Source organism: Galeopterus variegatus, unplaced genomic scaffold (assembly GCF_000696425.1).
Source record: "Galeopterus variegatus unplaced genomic scaffold, G_variegatus-3.0.2 Scaffold4626, whole genome shotgun sequence".
NCBI classification, from domain to species: Eukaryota; Metazoa; Chordata; class Mammalia; order Dermoptera; family Cynocephalidae; genus Galeopterus; species Galeopterus variegatus.
Genome location: NW_007730737.1, coordinates 169273 through 179025, shown reverse-complemented (window position 1 = coordinate 179025; position 9753 = coordinate 169273). Strand labels below are relative to the sequence as shown.

Below are 9753 nucleotides of genomic sequence, written 5' to 3'. Positions count from 1 at the left end.
TCTCACTTATTGGTGGGAGCTAAAAATAAATAAATAAATTCACTCACACACAAAAATAACCAGGGGCGGGGGGAAGAAGATATAACAACTACAATCCTTTGAAGTTGTTACAACAAGCAAACGGAAAGGACATTGTTGGGTGGGAGGGGAAAGAGGGAGGAGGGAGGGAGGTTTTGTTGATGGGCCATAATAATCAACCACATTGTATATCGACAAAATAAAAATTTAAAGGAAAAAAAATAAAGTTTTCTGCCCTCACAGAGCTCATGGTTTAGTGAGAGATGTAATCACTAACGAATATACACTGTAATTTGTGATAAGTGCTTACTATGTTCTGGATGTTTGTGTCCCCCTAAAATTCATATGCTGAAATTCTAATCCCCACAGTGATCATATTAGGAGGTAGGGCCTTTTGGGAGGTGAGGCCTCCACCATGTGAGGAAGAAAGCAAGAAAATACCTTCTTTGAACCAGGAAGTGGGTCCTCACCATACACTGAATCTGCTTGTTCCTTGTACTTGGACTTCCCAGCCTCCAGAAATGTGAGAAATAAATTTTTGTCATTTATAAGCTACCCAGTGTATGGTATTTTGTTGTAGCAGCCTGAACAAATTAAGTGGTGTAAATAAAATTACATGGTGTTAAAAGAAAACAAGATATGGGCTGGCCCCATGGCTCACTCGGGAGAGTGTGGTGCTGGGAGCATCGAGGCCATGGGTTTGGATCCTATATAGGGATGGCCAGTGCACTCACTGGTTGAGCGTGGTGTGGACCACACCATGCCTAGGGTTGTGATCACCTTACCTGTCAAAAAAAAAAAAAAGAAGAAAACAAGATACATTCAGATTTCAAAGATGTTAAAATGTTATATAAAAAATGCATTTGAAAATTAATGAAATACAGTAGAACTTTTTGTAAAAATTTGTGATTTTATTTACTTTTTACTGTATATATTTAAGGGGCACAGTTTGTTGTTTTGACATGTGCATATATTTTATAATGACTAATCAATATAGTTAATGTATCTATCATCTAAACACTTACAATTTCTTTGTGGTTATATTATTCAAGATTCCCTTTTCTGGCTGACTTGAAATATACAATATTATTACCTATTGTCACTCTAGGGCACCAGAACTTATTCTTCCTACCTAACTATAACTTTGTACCAGTCTACCAACCTTTCCCCACACCCCCTCCTTTCCCTGCCTCTGGTATCTTCTGTTGTACTCTCTATTTTTCTCTCTTTTAAATTTATTTTTCTTAATTGACACATGATAATTGTATATATTTATGGATTACAATATGACATCCGGGTGCATTCATACTGTGTGCAATAATCTTATGAGGGTGCTTAACACATCCATCACCTCAAACACATTTGTCACTTTTTTGTGTTAGGAAAATTCAACATCATGTTGACTAGCTATTTAAAGATACGCAGTACTTTGTTGTTACCTGTAGTCTCCCTATGTTACCATAGAACCTCATGGATGATTGGATAAAGGAAATCTGGTATCTATATACAATGGAATACTGCTCAGCCATAAAAAGAATAAAACTCTGCCATTTGTGGCAACTTGGATGAGCTTGAAGAAAATTAAGAGCAATAAGCAACGCACAGAGAGAAAAATACATCTTTTCACTCAGGGAAGCTAAAAGCGTTCATCTCATAGAAGTAGAGAATAGAATAGTGGTTACTAGAAACCGGTGGGGGGAAGGGAAGGAGGGATGAGAAGAGGGTGGGCAGTGAACACAATAAAAATATTTGTCATTGTGAGGATTAAATGAGTTAATATATGCTAAGCCCAGAGAACAGAGCCTGGAACACAGTAAGTACCCAGTAAATCTTAGCTATTATTACCCCCATTCTCCACGATTGTTTGAAGGAGTTAATACAATAAGATTGGTCAATGCATCTGCTATAGGATTTAGTACCAGGCAGAAAGCCCACACATGTGGAAGGCATCAGGTGCGTGTAGGTTCCAATTCATGACTGTCAGTAGAGGCTTTTTGGCTTGTGTGAGATGATTTTGCCAGAACCAAAGGAGGAAATTGCCAAGGGCTCTGTTGCCATGAGTTTATTTCATTGTGAGAAAAAGCAATTCAGCTCTTGCCACCTTACTGGGATCTTCTCAGTTCTTCCTTTGCTCTTTGTTGTGGGTAAGTTCATGGAGCTGAGACACCACCAGCCAAGGGTTGAGGCCCTGGACTTTACTCCTGGAGTCCGAGGCAGTCTGAGAGGCTTAAGGGGACTGACATTTCTTGTTAGTTTTGAAGCTTTCTTTCTTTTCCAAGAAGCAGTAGATGAGGGCCAGAGAAGACAAGAACAATTTAATGATACAGAAAGTGGAGTGACTGAGGGAGTGGACTAGAACCAACTCAGGGTGCACTGATGTCTCACTGATCTCACAATATGGTTTCCCTTAAATGCAAATATCATTCACTCAGAAGCTCTTTAAACTATTTTTCTGATTTTGGTTCACTTTTCCAGCCCCCAAATATGGGAGGCTTTCCCAGTCTGAAGCATTTTCTGGAAATCATAGTGCACAAGTTTACTGGGTTTCCCATTCAATATTACTGAGGTTTACTCTTGTTTTGCTATTTCTCATCCCCAAGAAGAGAGATGTCTAAGTGCCCTTATCAGGGGCAGTAGGAACAAGACTGGACATGGTATCAGAAATCTTGGGTTCCAACTCCAGTTTTGAGAATTGCTAGTATGTGAACTTGATCAATCTATTTCAGTTCTTGCAACTTAAATTTCCTTATCTGCCAAAGAATAGTCTACCTTTAGGTAAGTCATCCTCTTCAACCAATGAGGAATGACATACAGGGCATATTGAGGGATAAATATGAGTCAACCTTGGGGGTAAATCAAGGAAAAGATGCTATATTTGGAACCCCCTTATATCAGAATGAGGTAATGGATGAGAAGGTGTATAATAAGCACAGGATCTGATACAGTAGGTCCAAAAGAAGTGCTAGTTTCCTTCCTTCCATGCTTCCTTTTTCAGAGAAAAAATAACTATTTTGGAACCTCTATTTTTCTGGCTGTCTTCCTGTGGGAAGCTCAGAGAAGGTCATTAAGCTGCTTTCTTAGTGTACAGCAGATTAGCTCAGTTGAGTAGCACACCTCATTAATAAGGTCAGCAGGCCCAATTTAGTTTCCCTGTGGGCCATTTGCCTTTGCTCTTCTCATTAACCATGGACCATAAAAAGGACAGGATGTCAGCATATTTGAAGGGGTGGAGATACATATCAGAGGTGAAAATGTACACCCTGGCCATGTGAGGGAGGGTCTGATTTGGTGTTTTCTCATTGTTCTTAGAACGCCAATGCTAACCTCATTATAGAGGAGTGACAATGACATAGTATTGACTCAGACAAAATCAGAGTTCAAAGGGACCTCAGAGTCATCCAGATCAACTCCTTTTCTGTTCATTTGGCAGGTGGAGAAACTGAGGCCCAAAAGGAATCTGACCCAAGGGTCTCACAAATCATCAATATCAGAGCTGAGACTTCTGACTTTTTAGTTAACTACTCTTTCCACAGACCCATGATGCCTCTCTGAAATTATTTTCAGTTCCCAAAATGACACCTAGACGTGTTCTAAGATTCTTTTGATAACAAGAGCCAAACCTTATGAATTGCACAGTGAGGGTGAATGAGGTCCCTGAAAGGGCAGCAGTCATGTGGTCAGAGGCTCTGATTAGCCTGAAAGAGGTTTTTAGGGTTCACAGTCATGGTGTCTTTCTGTCTTTCTGAGAGCAATTGACTATTTGTCTGTTTTTTTTTTTCCTCCAGGACTGGAGGAAGTAGTGTTGCTGTAATGTGAACCCCATGTCCTGGCCTCCTGTGGAGTAGGTGTCAACTTTGTGGGAGGCATTTTCTGCCTACCCCGACTATGATGTTGGTACTGCATTAGGCCCTTATCAGTAGAGGGTGTTTTTTGGCAACCGATGAGAGGATTGGTCACAATGGGTATTACTTTTGTCTCCTTGGACCTCTCCTTTGGTGGCCTGGTAGCTCCAATGAAATAGAAATGTCAAAAATTTAACAGAAACAAAAAATGTATTTTTCTTTTGTTAAAAAAATACATTAAGTAAAATGAGACAGAATTTTCTGGGCAGCTGCCCTGAGTTGGACTTCCCATGCCCACTTGGGGGAATGTCTTCTGGTGGTCCTTTCTTTCCCTACTTCTCCCTTCATAGGGAGGAAGGAGGTGGCAGTAGACAGGAGGAGTCAACTCTACACTGATACCAGAACTAAACATATCAGTATAATAAAAATCTATGATCTTATTTATGAGTTGTCCTGAGCCCTGGTTAGACAGAGGAATAGGATGATGTAGAACTGGGCAGGTGGAACTCGGGCCAGGACAAGGCAGTCAGGGACAGATGCTAATGGTATAAAAAATCTTTTTTTCTAAGATGTGGGGGAATTGACTATAAACTTGGCACATTTTTGATTCATCCAGCCTGGGAAGGTTATGCCAATTCAGATGTATCTGGCTAAGAATTAGAGTTTTTTCTACAAAGAAAAAGGAAGAAGACTGTATTGGGCATGAAGGTGTAGATGCACAGATGGCTAAACTGGTGAGTAATTAGACAGACGAAAAACCAAAATAATCTGTAGAAAGATCCACAAGACAAAGAATCTTGGGTGTGGATTTAGCCTTCATTTTATTTCTGGAATACCATCCTAAAGCACAAAAACTTTCATCTCTTGACTCCTTACAAGATTTCAAACTTGGCATTCAACACTCTCCGTGGGATCACTATCCCACCATGTTCTTCCGCAAAACCTATGCTCCAGACACGTTCTGTACTAGTCATTGTTCTTAAAATATATTCTTCACATCTATGCTTCTATACTCAAAATTTCTCAATAGTGATGGTAGAGTCAGGATTTGAACCCAGGTCTTCTAATTCCAGAATTAGTGTTTTTTTTTTCATTTTGTTATGCTTCCTCCTTATTTATTTCTGCTTTATGATCATGCACTATTATGTCAATGAATAACAACAGTATACAATTGTTAATGCTTATGGAGGATTATGTTCAAAGGCCTTGATATACACATTATCTCATGTAAACTTCACAACGTTACAAAGATATAGGTGTTATTTTCCAGATGAGGAAACAGAAGCTCAGAAAGATTAAGTAATTTGCCCAAGATTTCACAGATAGCAAGTTGTAGAAACAGAATTCAAACCCAGATACCTGACTGACTTCAGAGTTTGCTTGTGCTTATAAATACTACTTTATGCTGTCTCTTTGAAGGATGCTTTTAATTTGACATTGGTGGAACAGGTGATTGGCTTGTGTCTCAAGGAAAAGGAATGGTCTTCATAAGCAGCAGTATTTTATGACTGATAGCAAACATCTGTGAAATAGATGAATGGAGAGATGAGAAGTCTGCATTTAGGGAACTTAATTCAGTTTGCTGGAATCTACTCACTCTCTAGAAAGATGTAGTCCATGCCCTGGTTTCACTAATCTGTTTTCCGCTCCCAATCTAACCATATGTATCAAAAGTATGTGTAAAATAAACAGCCAGATGCTGCACAAACTGGAGATTCTATGTAGTGAGGGAGGGTAGTGTTATGCACATCCCTACAGGTCCTTAAAATCAGTTTGTGTAAAGAGGAATACCATAGATACCCAATAAAGAAATCTCTACCACAGCACCATTGCATTGGCAGGTTCTAGTTGCTTCATTAATGCACAATGAAAGGCGTAGTTATATCAAATCTGAATTCATAGATGTCTATAATGGGAAAGTAGTCTGGAGAGATCTTGACAGCTCTGGAACTTGCTCTTTTATTTTTTTTCCTTTTTGTCTTTTTTTGTGTCCGGCAACGGATCGCAACCCTCAGTGTTGCGCCCGTACCGGACCGGGACCAGCCACGGGATCGCAACCCTCAGTGTTGCGCCCGCACCTCGCTCAGCCAGTGAGCGGGAACTGGTCTGCATGTGAGATCCGAACCCTCGGCGGGAGCGCCACTGTGCTCCCAAGCGGCGCACTGTAGCAGTGCGCCACCTGGAACTTGCTCTTTTAGAGAGATATTAACAAATTAGAATTTGTTCAAAGGACAAAACTCAAATTATCAAAGACCTGAACACTACAGCCCATGAAGAATGGTAGAACTGAGGCTGTTTGGTGAGAGGAAGCAATAAGTCAGAGAGGCCCACCTTAATATTTTTATCCTTGATTCTTCCCTCTCTCTAATGTCACATATCCAGTCATCTGTTATGTTAGTCATGTGATAAACTCTTTAATATCTCTCAAAATTCAATTAAAAATGGAAAATGATAGAATAGAATAAAATAGTTCACAAAAAAGGAAAGCTCTATGGCTCATTAGTATATAAAAAGACATTCTACTTATCTGGTAAAGTGTCTGGTAAAGACATTCTATTTATCTGGTGTTAAAACAATGAAAAAACACTTTATACACATAAAGTTGACAAAAATTAGTACGAAGGAAAATATCAAGTGTTGATGAGCATATGGAGACATAGAAATATTCTGGCAGTACTGGTGGGAGCATAAACTGAAGAACAATCTGGCAATACTTGGTGAAATTCCATGTGTGTTATTCCTTTCTTCTAGTTTCTTTTTGTTTATTCTGCTTTTGTTTTTCTAACTTCTTAAGTTGGGTGCTTATATAATTAATTTTGAATTTTTCTTCTATTCTAATATAAGCATTTATAGCTAAAAATTCCATTCTAGGTACAGCTCTAGTTTTGCTGTGTAGTACTTTTATAAACTTTCTGCTTTATATATTTAAAAATTTTCCATTGGCATCTTCCTTGACTCATGAGTTGTTTATAAGTGTGTTTTTCCATTTCTGTATGTATCTTTAATTATCTTCTTGCTATTGGTTTCTGAATTAATTGCATTCTATTGCACTGCAGGATACCAATCCTTTTAAATTTGTTGAGATTAGCCTAGCACATGGTCAATTTTCACAGAGATTCATGTGTGTCTAAAAATAATACGTATTCTCTAATTGTTGAATGCAAGGCAGGAGCCATGGGAAGCCCCTATGACTTGGCATCTGACAAGAGCATGCATGGGTACATAGGTAGGAGCCAAGGGAAGCCCCCACCACCCAGCAACAGGCTGGAGCACACACAGGGTCCTAGGCAGGAGCCATGGTGAACCCCTGCTGCCTGGCAGCAGGCAGGAACACACCAAAAATAACACTTCTGTGTTGCCACCACAGCCAATGTCATAGTCATAGCTGCCACAAAAGTGGCTCACTGCCACAGCAGTAGCCACAGCAGCTGCAAGACACTTGACTGCATTGTCACAAGGATAGTTACCAGCAGAGACTGGAAAAGGAAGAGGAAGTCCACAAAGTCCACTACAGAGTACTAGAAGGAGCAATTTGCTCTACCAGATGACCAGACATCAATTTAGTGATACTAAGAAATACAAAAACCAAGAAAATATGACACAGCCAAAAGGATGCAGTAATTCTCAAATACCAGACCGTATTGAACAGGGAACCTTTGAAATGACTGAAAAGGAATTCTGAGCAACTGTCTTATGGAAACTCACTGAGATATGAGAAGACTCAGTTAGACAACATAATGAAACAAGAAAAAAAATCCAGGATATAAAGGAGAAAATTTACAAAGAGATTAATACTTTAAAAAATAGTGTAGGGCCGGCCCAGTGGCACACTGGAGAGTGCGCTGCTTGGGAGTGCGGTGGCGCTCCCCCCGACGGTTCAGATCCCATGTGGAGACCCGTTCCCGCTCACTGGCTGAGCGTGGTGCGGGTGCAACATGGAGGGTTGCGATCCTGTTACCAGTCCCCGGTATGGGCGTGACACCGAGGGTTGTGATCCCATTACCGGTCAGTAAAAAAGAGACAAAAAGAAAAAAAAAAATAGTGTAGCAGAACTCACAAAACTGAAAGATTCATTCAAGAAAATAAAAAAACACAACCAAAAGCTTAGAAAGTAGGCTAGAACAAGTAGAAGAAAGACTTTCTGATCTTGAAGATAGTCTTTTTGAAATAACCCAGGAAGGCAAGAAAAAGGAAAAAAGAATTTAAAAACTGAAGAAAATCTAAGAGAGCTAGTGGACAACCTTAAGTGCACAAACATTCAAATCTGGGTGTTCCAGAAGGTGAGTAGAAAAGAAAAGGCACTGCAGGCCCAACCAGGTTCTGAAGGCTTCTCTTTCCCAGCCTGCACCTATTTCCTTATGGGGAGTTCCCTATGATGACTTGACAGAGAAAGACAAGACTTGGTCCTGGTTTATAGACAGTTTTGCATGATATGCAGGCACCACCTAAAAGTGGATAGCTGAGGCACTACAGCCCCTTTCTGGGACACCCCTGAAGGACAGTGGTGAAGGAAAATCTCAGTGGGCAGAACGTTGGGCAGTGTACCTGGCTGTGCATTTTGCTTGGAAGGAGAAATGAAATGCTCTCTGTCCAGGATGTGTCCATATGCAGGGTGAGGTAGAAGGTCTGCTTCCCATTGTACTTCTAGATACACATGAAGAGCTTCTGGGGCTGGCCCTTGGTTTCTGTAAGGGGCATCACATTTGCCAAGGGACAGGATGTGTCAGATGAGCCACCTGCAGCATGGCACCAGACTTGTTCAAGTACAAGATGCCCACCAGTCTCTGGAAGAAATAGCTCATCCAGCACAGCATGGCCATTGCAAAGCCAGTTATTCCACTCACAAGGCACAGGGGCTTGAGAGTCATGAGGCCTTTGGAATACCAGTAGAAGCCCAGTGGCAGGGCTACCACTGTCAGGGCAGTTTGTGCCACTTTCCACCAAGACATGGACTGGACCCAAAGGCTCTGATGGCATCAAAATGGTAGACCATCTGGAATTTCTCCAGTCTCTGTGCTTGGGGGTTACTCCTTCTAAGTGGGAGACTTGCTTCCCACCAACCTCTTGGGATCCGATCCTTCTGCCCACTGCAGCACCACAGCCAGTGGAGAGGCCTTCCCCGCACATCTGGTCCCCAAAACCTCAGCATAGCTCAGAAGGCAGCCAAGGCCCTACCACCTGCTCACCATGAACTTTTTGAAGTACCTTCTTACAGAATGGATGGTAGATGAAAGTAGTTATGAGTACGAGCTATGACCATATGACCAGTTGCAGAAACAAGGACTGTAATTGTGATGAGTATTTTCTCCACATTTTGTTAAGATTACATTTGTGTGTGTATATACATATATTAAGCACATGTATTTGTTTTCATTCTTCTTATTCCTTTAACATGTAATGTAAGATGTATTGAGTTTATATAAGTATTTAAGTATTGTTAATTTTACATCATAGTATTTAAGTTATGGAGTATCAAGAGAATAGTAAACATCATTCAAGGATTTTACCTCCTCTTCTGGGGAAGGAATTAGTAAATTTTCAATATTATGCAGGATAGTTGTGTTATGTTATGTGAAACTGTGACCTTGCTATTGTCTTTACTTGGAGATTAGTATGGTTTAAGTTGTGTTAATTTTTACTTTTGACCTCTGTGGTTTTCTTACTTTGTTGTCAACATTATTATGTGTTTAAAAGTTTTAAAAATATTTATAAAGCATTTTATTTGTTTCATTTGGAAAAATAAGTCAGATTATCTAGCCTGCCACATTATCAGAAATGTATACTATTGTACAGAAATTTTATCCCTGGATATATGTCCAGAGAAGCTCTAGTAAAGGCTTATAAAGAAACACAAAAATGGTCATCATAGCATAGTTTGTGGTTATAGGTATCT

At 40.1% G+C, this 9753-nt stretch overlaps 1 pseudogene; it reads right to left on the bottom strand.

Annotated features, from left to right (window-relative positions):
* Positions 1-8405: 8405 nt before the first annotated feature.
* Positions 8406-9009, bottom strand: LOC103603482 (annotated as a pseudogene).
* Positions 9010-9753: the final 744 nt, after the last annotated feature.